The following is an 11,939-nucleotide window of genomic DNA, read 5'->3' as shown; positions in this document are numbered from 1 at the left end:
ACTGAGCATTTTGTATCTCAGGCATGCAACCCTGTTACAAGTCTCCAAACTTTATAGATCTAGTGGCACAGATGAGGGGGTCTCAGTGGGCTTCTGCTCTTTGCTTGGCTCCTGCTTAGAGAGTGGTCACCTCACCAAGCAGCAGTTTGCGGGTATGGCAACCCATAGTAGAAAGTTGGTTCCTAAATTTGCTGTTTGCATCAGGCTTTCCTCCTCTGATGCTTGGGAACTCTGTCATATTCAGGCAACCCCATTCTTTTGTGGCCCTGAAGATCCTAAGACCGTACTGTCCCACCTAGGATTCTGCCCTGCTTCACTACCTGAGCCTTTCAGGCAGGATGTCTCCCACCACTGCAGACTTCAAAACTTCCAATTTTGTGCTTCCACTGCTTAAATACTTTTTGGTAACCTCCTTAAGCCAGATCCACCCCCTGCACTTTATCTTCTGATATATCTCCCTGGGTTAATGTCTCTGCACCTTTTACCTTGCAAAAAGTGGTTGCTCTTCTATTTGAAAAAAAAAAGTGGTTTGCTTTTTTACTTTAGCAATTCTTTTCTAAGATCATCAGTTAATTATGCAAGTGTTCAGAATGAGTTGATAACTATCAAGCTGAATTCTAGAAACCAGATGAAGTTAGAGTCTCTTACTCCTCTGCCATCTTAATTCCTTCTTTTTCTCCTAGGGAAAGATTTCTTAAATGAGATGATACCCATATAAATATACCAAGATGACAGCTGTATAACACAGGCTGACCAATGTGACACTTTTGACTACATTAAAGTGAAAAGATTCTCTTCATGAAAACAAATGCATAAAGAAAGTTTAAAAATATCCACAAGTCTGGAGAAGATTTTTGCATAAATGTAGTCAACTAATGATCGTTTGAAGGAAAGTATTTTAAAAATTACAGAAGTCACTAAGAAAAACTGAGACAATCCAGCATGGAGGTGGGCAAAAGACATGAACAGAATGTTCATAGAAAAAGAAACATGTATGGGGAAGAAATAGAGAAATTACACAAATTAAGTAGTAATGAGTCGAATTTATCTCTGTGCACTATGAGATGACATGGTTAATTTGTTCAATTGCAAAGTTTAAAAAGTTGGACAAGTTCAGGTATTGGTGAGAATGTAAGTTGATAGAATCTCTGAAACATGGCTGCTGGGAATATAAAGCAATACAATCACTTTGAAGAAACAGTATGGCTGAATCCTAAAACTGCATATTCATGTGCCTCAGGACTCAGCATTTCCACTCTTAACACTCTACCTAAGAGTCACTCTGCAAATATGTGCAGGAGACATTGTGGACATGTGCTCCTAATGGCAGTCATCATAATTGTGAAAAAAGAGAGGATAGGCATTGACAGAGAACAGATAAATAAGTTCAGTGACACAGTGTTAAAAGAATTGAATCACAGATATATGGAAAGTAATTAATCTTTTGGTATTAATGTTGACATTAAATATTAATTTATGGAGGCTTCTGAATGTTGAGTGCTGATGGAAGTTCTCCAGGTCACTGGTCCCTGGAGACATTTCTGAACCCCAGGGGTGAAGAGATCCTACAATTTTCCATGGAGACAAGAGGTGTTCATCCAAAGAATGTGAAAGGAATTGGCATAGGGTTTTTTACTGGCAACGTGGCATTCCTGAAGTTAGATCTTCAGAGTTCTAAGAGAATATGATGTTGTATCCAGAATCCTACTCAGTTAAACTATTTATTGAAAGCAATCACAAAATAAAGGCATTAATGGAAATGCAAAGGTTCAGAAAGTTCACCACACAGAGAACTTTTATTCTCACTTTCCTTGGGAATGGATGCAATGTAAATGAGCAGGGAACAGGGAATCCAAGAAGCACCCGCACCACCAAGGTAACTGATGGATGTGAATTAGGCCTGAGCTCCAGGCTGGGAGAGCAACTAGTCCAAGTGAGAATGGGAATTAGAGGTGTTGCACAGGACACCTTCAGGGAGAAACCTAGCCTCCTCTTCCTTGGGGGAGTGCTCACATTAAACTGTCATTTACTCTCTCTCTCACTACTGAGCATGGCTTTATCTAGCACCTTCCCTCTTTTTTCTTTTCTTTTTTCCCCTGCTTTCTCTTCTTAAACCCAGAGCCTCAAACTGGATAAGTCTGTGTGGCCTGAGGCTGGATGAAATGACCTGTGAATGTTGGCAGAGGCTGGTCCTTCAATAGAAAGCATGGAAGGGCATGTCCAGAGCCAAGGAGGGAAGGGCTATAATTGGAGAGGGTGTAGCTTCTTCATGCTGGATCCTTGCAGGAGTGAGTGTCACAGAAGGACGTTTCCCACAACTGCCAGTTCTCTAAGGAACTTCTTTTTCTTCTTCTTCTTCTTTCTTCTTCTTCTTCTTCTTCTTCTTCTTCTTCTTCTTCTTCTTCTTCTTCTTCTTCTTCTTCTTCTTCTTCTTCTTCTTCTTCTTCTTCTTCTTCTTTCTTCTTTAAGATTTTATTCATTTATTTATTTGACAGAGATAGAGACAGCCAGCAAGAGAGGGAACACAAGCATGGGAAGTGGGAGAGGAAGAAGCAGGCTCCCAGAGTAGGAGCCTAATGTGGGGCTAGATCCCAGATCGCCGGATTCACCCCCTGAGCCAAAGGCAGATGCTTAATGACTGAGTCACTCAGGTGCCCCCTCTAAGGAACTTCTTGATTGCATTATCTGCTACCTGTTGGTGTGGATCAAATTACCCTGAAACTTTGTTGCTTAATACAAAGGTTTATTTGCTTATAGATTATGAGGGTCAGAAATCCAGGAACAATCTCAGTTGTGTGGTTCTGGATAAGGGTCTCTCCTGAGGTTGTAGTCAAGCTATCAGCTGGGCTGCATCTTCCAAAGCCTTGCTGGGGCTGGAGGATTTACTCCCAAAATGACTTACTTCCATGGCTGGCAGTTAATGCAGGCAGCCTCGGTTCTCATCCCCATGGCCTCTAATTCTTCAGGGCCTCTACAGCAGGTTAGTTTAAAATTTCTATGGTTACTAGGCAGAGAGAAGAAAAGGGAGAGGCAGACAGAGAGTGAGAGAGAGGGAGACAGAGCTGGAGCAGGGGTAAGACAGAGACAGTGAACAGAATGTTTATAAGCCAGAGCTACACTTTCCATAACAAAGTTCTGGACTTTTTGGACATTCCATTATTGCTGCCATATTCTATTAGTCACTCCAGGGAAAGGGATTAAACATAGCCATGAAAATAGGAGAAAATGTTGGAGGCCATCTTAGAGTGTCTACCACTGACCTACGGGTAGGTCAAGATTGTGTGTGACCACAGAGTGAGATGAGAACTGAAAGAACATGGGTGTTAGAGAAATGATTGATAGTTAAGTGATAAGGGGATGTCAGAATGAGATTGTATGTCACACTGAACAGATCTTTTCTGCCACCTTTGGATACATTTAAAAAATGACAAAAGTAGAACATATTTGGGAATTTCCTGACATGGGTTCAAAATGAGCAAGTCATCTCTTATACCTCGGGGAACATAGAATCAATGAACGTGGAAGTAATTGAGCTTGATTGACAATTCAGAAATGGGAAAGTGTGAGGAGAGGATCCCAGATGTCCTGACTTCCCTCCAGAAGGAGCCTGCTGAGGCATCACTTCCTCAGATGATGGACTGTCTCAGGATTTTCTTCAGGATGGCCCTGGTGTCCTTGGCAACTATTTCAAGGAGGTGTCTGTGTTTCCACTTCCTCAGGGAGTTGAAAATAAAGTCACCTAACAGTGGGATGTATCTCAGAATTGAATATAAGCAAGAGACTATATTACAATTCATGCAAGATAATGGCCAGTCCTCTCTGAGGATGGTGTATAGATCCTGAGACTTCATAATGGCCCTGTACTCCTCCATGGGTTTCCCCATACTCTGAGCCATCTGCTGGAGAGATTCATCATCCACACCAAAGAGCAAGCAGTAGGCCATCAGACTCTCCTCCAGATCATCTGCATTCCAGATGCCAAGCGTGTCAAAAGACTTTGAGGCTATTTTCCCCTTGCAAGTGGTCACTTTGTCCTTGATGGCCTTCTCATAAGTGTGGGACAGACTCTGTAGGGGACCATGGTACCTGATGTCAGAAATGTCCCTGTGCAAGGTGCCCCTAAGCTTTGGGAAGTCATGCAATAAAGGTTCAAGGCTGGAGACCAGGAATATGTTGGGTTCACAGACTTCCTCCTTTTGGAGAGTTTCGCGGATATTCTCCCGAATATTCTTCAGGAGTCTTTCCTCCAAGAAAGCACTTCTGCTGAGGTCCCTGTCCAGCTTGGTCCAGATGACATAGAACCTCTTTCCTAAGCCTTGGATGGGTTTTTTGTTGTTGTTGTTGTTTTTGTTGTTGTCCAATAGATATTTATTGAAGTTCTAATTATATTAGGATTAGAGAATAGAACAGTCATTTTTGATCTCATGGAAAAGGCTTACATTTGGATTTTGCCTTTGTCATTTTCTTGCTATGTGGGTTCTGAGCAAGTCACTAACCTAAAGTGAGAGACTGCACTTAATTCTCTTACTGGCAAAATGAGAGAGAGCTGGATCACGGTTGCTGTTAGTTCTAAAACGACTCTGCCACGAACAGTAAGAACATGTTCTCCTATTGACAAGGTTAGAATGTGGGGTTGGTTCATTTCCCCACCATTCTAACTCAGAGTATCCTGGGCCCAAGTATACTGAGTTAATAATTCCATATTGGGAAGAAATGTGTTCAAGTAACAGTCCCATTAGGCAACAATCTACTTTTCCCAGAGTAATAAAAGTCACACATTTATGATTTGTATGAAATAAAACTGTGAGCTTTGTTTTTTCTGAGAAAAATCTGTCACGTCTCTCTGGAAACTGGTTTTTATCACTTAGAGGGTTACTGTAATAATTGTAGACTTTTCTACACTCATTCTCACTCCAAGAAACAATGGGATATTTACATCTTAGTTTATGAGCAATTATGACTACTCTGTGAAAACATTAAGTGTTGAGAGGAGAGAAACATAGCTGGCCCTGGGGAAATAAGCAAGTAGAATTTGTGCTAGTTTCCCCTTCCCTCCCTGATCATGCTTAAATACCCCTCCTTTCTTTCTTTTTTTTAATAATATTTTTTATTATATTATGTTAGTCACCATACAGTACATCCCTGGTTTTTGATGTAAAGTTCCATGATTCATTAGTTGCATATAACACCCAGTGCACCATGCAATATGTGCCCTCCTTACTATCCATCACCAGCCTATCCCATTTCCACCTCCCTCTCCTCTGAAACCCTCAGTTTGTTTCTCACTCATCTATGGACCATAAGAAGTAGGAAGATCGGTAGGAGCCTTGGATGGTTTTAGCAAGCTTCACAAGATTCATGCTGAACTGTTCAGATGCAATGATGATGAAGAGGTCATACTGGCTAAACTTCATCTCTTCCATATAGTTCTCCAGGCTTTGGATAGCTGCCCCTGTTCCAGGTAGGTCCCACAGCACAACGTTGGGAAAGTGGGGGGGGGGGAGTAGCGAGTGGGAATCTGGGTTGTCCTCACCACCCCAGTGGGAGCTGAGTCCTCCTCTTCATGCAGTGCATTGATGAAAGAGGACATGCCATTGCTGGAGTCCCCAGTCACTGCAATGCTCACTGGGGCATTGGATGCTTTCTTCAAGGTCCCCCTAACCACAGAGACCACCTCCAACAAATTCCCTCCTCCCAAGGCCTTTTCCATGTTGATGGCAATCTCCTTAGGGAAGACACTCCAGCCCGTATTGTAAGGCATATCAGAGGTGGAGGATGTAAGTAATGGGGTGTGAAGAGAGTGGGTGGGCTGTGTCCCACCACGGAGCAGTGGAGTGTCCTGCAGAAATAGGAAAAGCAGGGGAGTTAGGAGGGCCAGGCACACAGAGTGGCGGAGGCATCATCAGATTTGGTAACCCAAAGTGAGGGTGTCAGATCCACACCCAACTCCCTGCAAAGGCACTTAGATGACAAACAGCAAGTCTCTGCAAAAAATGTTTGATAATTTGTCAAAAATGTAAACATATTCAACCATAGAAAATGAGGAAATCCTATCATTTGTAACAACATGTATGGACCTTGAAACATCATGCTAAGCAAAATAAATCAGACAGACAAATACTGCAAGATCTAACTGATGTGTGGAATCTAAAATTAAAATAAACTAAATTCATAGAAAAAGAGAACAGACTTGTGGATTGACAGAGGCACAGAGTGAGAGGAGGGGGAATTGCAGGAAGTGTTCAAAAGGTACAAGATGTCAGTTATAAGATAAGTAAGTACTAGGGATGTAATGTACAACCTGATGACTATAAATAACACTGCTGTATGATTTATAGGAAAGTTTATAGGGAATACACCGTAAAAGTTCTCATCACAAGACATTTTTTCTCTTTTTTCTCCTTTCTTTTCCTTTTACTGAGATGGTGGATTTTGACTGAATTTATTGTGGTAATTACTTCACGATATATAGAAGTCAAATCATCAGATTGTAGGACTTAAACTCCTACAGTGATGTATGCCAATTATTTCCCAATAAAACTGGTAAAATAATTTAAACAGTGTCACTAAATGACCCAGCAATTACATTCCTAGGTGTATACCTAAGAGGGATGAAAACATACATCCACCGAAAAGTTGCATGCAAATGTTCACCGCAGCATTATTACAGTAGCCTCTCAGGTGGAATTAACAGTTGTCGGTCCACTGTTCAATGGATAAAAAAAAAGCGGTCTATCCATACCAGACATCAGTATTGGGCAAGAAAAGAAATGAAGTACTGATACCTGCCACAACATGGATCAACCCCAAAACATGCGCAGTGAAAGCAGACCGCCCATCAGACCATGTGTTCTATGATTATATTCATATGAAATGTCCAGAAAAGGCAAATCCTTAGGCACAGAACATATATTGGGGATTTCCTAGATATGAAGGGCAAATGGTATGCAGGAAAGAGAAGTGGCAGTCAAGAGGTACAGGATATCTTTTGGATAACAAAAATGTTCTAAATTTGATCACGACAGGTGTACAACTTTGTAAATATATTCAAAGCGACTGAAAACTTTAAAGAGATGAATCATAGAATGTGTAAATTATATCACAATAAAGTTGTTGAAAAGAAAAGCAGCAGAGGGGCTCATTTAGGAGATGTGCACATGTTAGGAGCTCAGAGGAGACCATTGCTCAGAGGAGAGGAATGCTCTCTAGCTATGGTACAGTAGTCAGCTCCTAAGCAGGTTATAGACGGAGGGGACTCTGAGCAGAGGAACATCAGGAGGGTCACTCAGTCAGGAGGCTAGGCAGGTATGGGTACTCCTCCACCCAGCCTGGGTGAGCAGGATGTCCCACTGAGGATGTCTGTAGGGCAGACGTAAGATTTGCCAACTCTCCATACCCTTCAATCCTGAGGACCAACACATCCTCAGTACATATGTCTTCAGAGTCAAGAACCATTTAATTATTTTAACAGCAGTGAAGAGTGAATTTTCCATATTGTTCAGCACTAACTGCATACCTAACTGCACACCTAAGAAATCCCTGCCCCATACACTTCAACATTTAAGTTACATGAACTTTCCAAATAATAACCTACTGATTCTTAAGTCGGTGCTTTGTAGTGATTATTATTGTTAAGTATTTAAGTATTTAAGTACTCCCATGAACTTTCCATGTAAGCCAAGCCTTGTAGTAATAGTCAAGCTTTTAAAAGGCAGAACTGGAAAAGAGAAATGGTTGGGATTACCTAGTGGACTCTCCTCCTGGGGGCTACATATACAGTGCTACCTGGTGGACTTTCTTTTTTTTTTTTTTTAAGATTTTATTTATTTATTTGACAGAGAGAGAGAGACAGCCAGCGAGAGAGGGAACACAAGCAGGGGGATGGGAGAGGAAGAAGTAGGCTCCCAGTGGAGCAGGGAGCCCATTGTTGGACTCAATCCCAGAATGCTGGGGTCATGCCCCTAGCCAAAGGCAGATGCTCAACGACTTAGCCACCCAGGCACCCATACATGGTGGACTTTCACAATCCCACAAGTTACGACTGCTTGCTGTGGTAATTTCCCTTAAGACATCTACTATTTCTGTGTGCACAGATGCAAATTTTAAAACATTTTCTAATTCAAGACTGACTCCTTGCTAAGGAGTTTTCCTGTGAGGCCATGAGGCCTTCTATTGCATGAGGGCTTCCCTCCCAGACCCACCTAAAGGAGTCTTCTGATGTTGCTGGAGATGAGACCTCACATCCAAATGCTCAGGTTTCTGCTCAAGAGGACTGCAGTCATGTCTGTAGGACAAATTTCATGTTGAGCTCCAGGTCTTATGGTGTAGCTTGTTACCCATCACACTGGCTTTCTTCTCCACTGGTGTGTCCTGCTTTCATGACTGCTCCCCAGATTTCTGTGAGTGCTTTCATCCAGCATTAGGCCAGGACACACCCTTCCAATGAGGAAATTGCCAAGAGCCCTGACTGAGTTTTCAGATAAGCTTGGCCCATGGTAATGTGAATGCTTTCACATTGAAAACTGAGCCCCAGTGTTCTGTCTTGTGCAGCAGGGAAGCCATGCTACCCGCCTCGCAGGAGTCCAGTGAGGGTATCATGCTAAGATCCAAGTGAAAGTCTGGGCAGGCCTCCCACCAACCTCTTGGTGAATTCTCTCTGGTGTTAGGATCTCTGAGGAAGACTTCTCTCTGGTTCTTCTTCCCTCCAACTCTTACCGCAGTGTATGAAGATTCTGATCTGTGAGTCTGTCTGGGCAGGATCTTCTGCCTGCCTTTTCTTGATTAATCTTCTCCAAGCTCTATTAGACAAGTGGTAGTATTATTCCTGGTCACAGATCAAGAAACAGTGCCTCACAGATGAGAAACAAGACTCAAATTGCACAGTAATGATCTGGGATCCGAGATGTATGCCCACAGTGTGATTCTGTTTCTGTATGGACAGGAGGGGAGGACAATCCTAGTAAATGCTGAATCTCCAGCCCCAGGGGCTGAGGGATGACTGGATGCTGAGACGCTTCTCCAGGGGATATGGGTCCACTTATTGCTGTCAACTACCATTCACCTCTCCCTGGACACACCCTTACTAATCTGGGGAGAGAATAGAAATTGCAGTTCTCTCTCAGCTCCCATCATCACTCCACATTAAAGAAAACTCACTGATTTCCAAGTGTGAAAGTAAATCCCATAATGTGTCCCCACTTCTCAGAAAATGTTGCAGGGAATCTAACCCCCATTGGGAGATGGAGATGCCTAATGAAATGATCAGGAGATACTGAGGGTTCAGAGGGAGGGAAGCTGATGGATTATGATGTCATCACTATCCTATCTGCTTAGGGACCAGAATCTCCAGAGGCCTGTGCCCACAAAGTTTTCAGGGTCCTCCATCAGGAGAGGTGCACTAAGTCAGCAAGGATGGTGCTTCTTGCTGCAGGAGTGGAGGTGTCCTGAGCTTGGTGAGGGGGTGAATCACATGGTGGTGGGCAGAGCTCACATGGCTAAAGCTGGCTAGAAGTCAGAAAGATGGAGCTCTGGGTTTGGCTCAAGCTGAAAGAACACCCTGGAATAAGAATACCTGAGTAGCCTCCTTTGCGCTCATACTCAAAGCCTTCTTTAAGACCTCTCTCAACTATTATCCAGAATAGCCTAGATTCTTGTGTATGGGGTACATAGAGGTTCTTGGAGGCCTGAACTGCCATCATTGCTCCAGGGACACAATCTCCTGGGTGAGTGCCAAGCTCACTGATCTGGCTGTGTGAAGGGATTTCTGCTGCCCCTGAGCATGCTATATATTCTTCTTGCCTGTAGGATTGCCCCTAATATTGGATGGAGAATGCTGAATGTCCTTATCAGTGGTCTTGTGGGGCCCAGGCCAGGCAGAATATAGGACCTGGGCTAGTGCCCTTGAATTCTTTTCCTGGTTTGTCTAAATCCCATCACAATTTCCACATGTACCCATCTCACCTTGACTTCCCATGTGCTAGATCAATTGAAAAATCCCTGTGTCTTCAAAAGGTGAAAGTCCCAGAAAGTATTCTGTCATCCCATGGTAGACGCTTAGTATCATATAAATACACGTGCAGGTCTTGGCACTTACAGTAAATTTATTCCCTAGACTCCACCTGGCACTCTTAGTGCCCAGGAGGTATGGGACACATTTCTGTTAGATGATTGAAACACAATATACCACTGCATATCCTCCACTTACTGGTTGTTGGATAAATGAACTTTGCTTCCTAAATCTGTCATCTGAAATGTTGAAGCCAGCTCTGCCACAGCCCTTTGGAAAGCAAGTAGGGGCTGGGGCAGAGTATGACCCCACAACCCAGGGTAGGTGTGGGAGGAGAGGACAAAACCACACTTTTCCAGACCATTTCTGTGACTATGTAGGACCAAACCATGGACTTTTTACATATCCGCACATCTGAGCCCTCATGCTGCATCCTATTGAAGGGGGAACCTACTGGGGCCCTGTAGTACCAGCCACAGCTCCCTGTCCCCCATTGCCTGCCCTTCTGGTCCCTGCTCTGTACCTGGTGCTAGACAACCCTGCATATGGGACCCTCTCAGGATCCTTTTAGGCAGTATTGTGCCCATGTGTCACTGCCATCACAGGGTGGGACAAGTGTAACTCCATGAGAAGTTGCAGGTTATTGCAGGAGTGGCCATACATATGTGTCTGCAGGACATTGAGGCTGAGATTACTGACCCAGGACTCAAGGAGAGGTCATCAGAGACAAGCCCAGATGGAAGTACTCACCCCCCCCCTCAAACTTGCTTCTTGTAGATCCTGCTCATGTTAAACTTCTGAGCTTCCCTCTCTAAATAGAGTTTGAGGGTCCCTGAGTAAAGAGACATAGGACTTTATGGAGGGAGCCCAGGGAGCTGATTCAACTAGAGAGGACAGTTGTGCTTGCAAGAGAACCAGATCCTGTGAGCAGATCTTTCAAAGTCTTCTGAAGGAGACCAGCAGTGAGAGATGCATTTCACATAGGAACTAAGTACCCACTCAACACACATGCATGCACACACATGCATACGTCTGAACAATGATTTTGCCAACAGTTTGCCTACCCTCCATGTTGATAGTACTCGTCTATTCCAATGAGTAACGTTTTTGAGCTCTTGTTATAATGCACCAAACAGAGTGCATGACCTAAGAAGCAGAATGAAAAACACCCAAGAGTGGGTTTCTCAGGCAGAATCCTATTTAGTTTATATCATACCCAATTATCTTGGGCCATGAAGCAGGGATCAGACTTGGACCAGACTAGAGATCCAAGGCATCAAGGACTTTTGTAGTTTGAATGCAATGTGGACCAAGCCCAAAATTACCCCCATTTTTATCATCATAGGGAAAGGGTGAGGGGAAAAAATCAGCATATTGATTTATTCTAGGAAAGTATAATAAACATCTGCATCATCAGTGGGCATAAAGCACAAAAGGACCTGGTCTGGGAAAGAGTATTTCAAGAGTCCACCTCACTGAGGTAAAGGATGGAGTTGGTGTCCAGGAAAAAGCACAATTTCTCCAATGCAGATAGATATGTGAACTGTTATACATTGTCTAAGGTTTGTTAGACATCTTGTCCCTGAAACCCCACCCCTAGTCCCTAATCCACAGAAGGTCCACCTGGTGCTCCCAACTCCAGGCTACCCCCAGGAATTGTCATCATCTTAAATCCTACTTAGATTCTGAGAGAATATGAATAGAAAATTTTGCTGAGAGGATGTGGAGAAAGGGGATCCCTCTTACATTGTTGGAAGGAATGCAAATTGGTACAGGCACTCTGGAAAACAGTGTGGAGGTCCCTTAAAAAGTTAAAAATTGAGCTACCCTATGATCCAGCCATTGCACTACTGGGTATTTACCCCAAAGATACAGACGTAGTGAAGAGAAGGGCCTTTGCACCCCAATGTACATAGCAGCATTGTCCACAATA

At 43.4% G+C, this 11,939-nt stretch overlaps 1 pseudogene; it reads right to left on the bottom strand.

Annotated features, from left to right (window-relative positions):
* Positions 1-3,420: 3,420 nt before the first annotated feature.
* LOC123780267 (immunity-related GTPase family M protein 1 pseudogene) lies at positions 3,421-9,695 on the bottom strand (annotated as a pseudogene).
* Positions 9,696-11,939: the final 2,244 nt, after the last annotated feature.

This window comes from Ursus americanus, chromosome 5, assembly GCF_024610735.1.
Source record: "Ursus americanus isolate L20-20 chromosome 5, mUrsAme1.1.p, whole genome shotgun sequence".
Classification (NCBI taxonomy): Eukaryota; Metazoa; Chordata; class Mammalia; order Carnivora; family Ursidae; genus Ursus; species Ursus americanus.
The sequence above is the reverse complement of the archived record's forward strand: the minus strand, read 5'-3'. Positions and strand labels throughout refer to the sequence as shown.